Below are 3428 nucleotides of genomic sequence, written 5' to 3'. Positions count from 1 at the left end.
GCGACGTCAGTGGGGTTTCGAGTTGTGAAAATGCTATTGTAGCAGCCGTATTGATTTTGGGGTCCAATCCTACTCATCCTGAGGTAAGCGATCCTCCTTCACCCAGCGCTCACAGTGAGGTCAGTGGGACCAGTTGTCCAAATGAGAATTACTCACATGAGCAAGGGTTGCAAGGTGGCAACATTAAATCAATACAGCAGTGGCATTTCCTCGCTCTGGCTACCGAACCAATGGATTTTACATACCTCTCACCCTTACTCTTCCAAGTAAGGGTTTAAGAAAGGAACTACTCACAGAAATAAACAGCCGTGGAAGCAAGCCATTTTTTTTTTTTTTTTTTTTTTTATGAAAAAGTGCACCCATGTAAAACTAGCTATTGTGCTTGTAACAGATTATACAGAACACTGAGTGATAAATAGAGTCATGTATCTTGTATCAGACTCAAGTCTGTGGCACGGTAGTCACCGAAGAACATTATCGGAAGTAGAGCAAGATTGTTCAGGAGTTGAAGAATTAAAATAAAAAAAAGAAAGTCCATTCAACCAGCACATTTTGAAAACAAGGCATGATGAAGGTGTTTTAGTGATGCTTTTTCTGGAAACATCAAGTTTAGGACATTTACTTAAATTATACCCTGAATTTATCTAAGAAAGTTTAATGTAAATTTTGTAACTTTTTCTTTGACCTCCCATTAGTAATTTCAAGTTTTTTTCTAACAGAAGAGAAAACCTGCTAGAAATTCAGGTGTTCAGTATCCAAAGCTCAATTAAGAAGGTAACCAACAAAAATGAGAAAAATTAGGGTTTTTTTGGTCTTCATTCTGAATTTAGTAATAATCTTTACTCTTGTAATCAGAACTTAGTGAATGGATGCTTTCCATTTACACATTGTTTCACTGAAATCCCTTGTCTTAATAAACACTAATTTTAGCACTATCCCCTTACAGGATGTTTGGCAAATACATTATGACCCTTTTAAAACCCGGATCAAGGGAACAGCTCACGTGGAGCCCCACTGAAATCACTGGGACTTTAGGCAATGGATTGAGCTACATGTTGGCTCAGGGCCACGTAGGAATTGCACAAACTGAAGGTACTCTTACAAACAGAGAACTTTAAAAAATTCCAATTTTGACTGATCATAAAGAATATATCACAAACATGGCCCTCAAAATGCTAGTAGTATTAGAGAAATTAATTTCCTTGCCAATAATAATTTGTTAACACTGCTGCTGGCAGAGATTTTATTCAGCTCCTAAAAGGTTAAAAATTAGGGTGTGGGAAAGAAGAAGAGAAAGGATAAAAAGCCCATCTGGCCTTAAAAAAAAAAGTACCAATTTTTAACCCAGATTTGAAAACTGCCAAGTTATAATAAACACCTGAAAACCTGGGTTTATAATGGAAACTGCAAGTGACCTCTCATTGCAATGGAGCCTGGACAATAACAATTTACAGAGCAGCTGAAAGTCATTCATAACCAACTGAATAAACTGAGTCTAAAGAAGGAGAAGCAACAGCCTTGGTGAGAACACGGTTCAAAGACTGACATAGCAACTGGTGAGATTTTAATAAGAAAAAAATTAAAATGTTGCCAGTTTTTTAAATGGCTTTTTCAGGCATATTGCAATCTTCTGCCACTCCCCCCCTTCCCAGATATCGAAATAGAGTCAGTTGTTCTTTCTAAGGCTGAATTCCACAAACTACAGTTTCAATCTCAACAAAGTAACCAGTGTAATGGTACGAGGGCCACACCTACACAGCCCGGCCACTCTAGAGACTAGCATCAAGTTTGTCTTTTACAATTTCTTAACATCCTTTGCCATGCTATGCATTCTCCGTGCATACTCTTTGAAAAACAAAACAAAAGGGCATCCATAAATAAAAAAGTGGATCACTTATGTTCAAATCCTCCCTGTCAAGTCCCAAACAGGAGACACAGTGTAAAGAGGAAAAGGCATATAGTAGGAAACTTAAAATGCAATATGGCTCGTTGTCTCTACGGAAACACCTCAGGATAAATTTTGCCAAAGTACTTCAGAGGTTTAGGAATTAATCCTATTTTCAAAGGTCAGTTAAGAAATTACGGGTCTGTCCATCCACTTTCAATGAAATCTAGGCTCTGGAGGTCAATGGGAATACACAGAGAACGTGGTGTTAAAAAACTCCATAAGTCTCTATGGGATCTGGGTCTAGTTTGTCTCTTATTTCTAAGGTTTGGCTTACTATTATAAAAGACCATTTCCAACTTGCATTTCTTTTAAATGCTAAGTAATGGATATGTACCTTAAGTATCCGTTTTGTCTCTAACTACATCTCACCTTCAGCAATCTCCTTCCCAACAAATATTAAAAATTTCTGCCCTATTTTTGCTTCTCTCTGGGTCTTTCTGAACCCTACCAGCAAGTGGAGCCCTCAGCTCTGAATTAAGCAGGCAACAAGTCTCTGCCCTTCAGAAAATTCAAGCTATCTTCTGTACAGGATCAAGACTGGTGTCCGCAAGTTTCATGGGCTCCTTAGCTGAGAAAAGTTAGCTACTAATGCCCTGTCTCAGAGTTTTACTAGAGATTAAGGGTTGGCACACACAACCCACCAGCTGGAACACAGGTACCAAAATGAAGGCCTCTGACAGACAGAAAGGGGATTTGAGGAACTCCTTGGTACCTAAGGTGTCACAGTTTGTGTGCCTACATCCTTCTAAAGGAGGCTGAATACAGAGTCCCTCTAAGACTTGGTAGGAGCACTGAAACTCACACCTCCATCCGTGCCCTCTGCAGAAGGGAAACAGTGTGGGATTACTTAACCATAAGGACAAATGGGGGCCAAAAATGAGGATTATGCTTGGAAATTACTTTTATGAAATACCCCGAGAGGGGACTGTCTTGGCACCATCTTTAGGGATATAATGCCACCTACTGAATAGCCACTAGTGCAGCCTGGAGCTCCCAAGCTTTTCCCAGGGGATTCACAGTTACATACTGATTCAAGCCTGACTCTGCCTAACAAGAGTTATGAGAAGATCAGAACCCTAGAAAGTGGGATGTCTTTAGGCTATTTGCCAATAATTAGCTATCTTTATTGACTCTCAAAATTACCATTTTTATGGGCACCTAGTACCCTAGTCAAGAAATAGCTATGCCTAATTTTCATCTTATTGTAGGGGGGGGCTGTATGACAACTGCTTTGAAAAGTATCCTGTCTATTACCATGCATGATTCCTCCCATGGACTCAGATACTTCATGAAGAGTCAACAACAAGATTCTCCATCAAGAGAATGTGAAGAGTAGAAGAGTGAAGAACTCGGAATTAGAAAAATCTCAAGGTAACACTTAAGAACAACTGGGATTTATACAGGATTGATCCATACCCTTGTAGAAATGAGCTGTAGCACGGTTCTGAAGTAAGAATATGCATCATCAGTACCACTATGG

This window comes from Nyctibius grandis, chromosome 5 (genome assembly GCF_013368605.1).
Source record: "Nyctibius grandis isolate bNycGra1 chromosome 5, bNycGra1.pri, whole genome shotgun sequence".
NCBI lineage: Eukaryota > Metazoa > Chordata > Aves > Nyctibiiformes > Nyctibiidae > Nyctibius > Nyctibius grandis.
The sequence above is the reverse complement of the archived record's forward strand: the minus strand, read 5'-3'. Positions refer to the sequence as shown.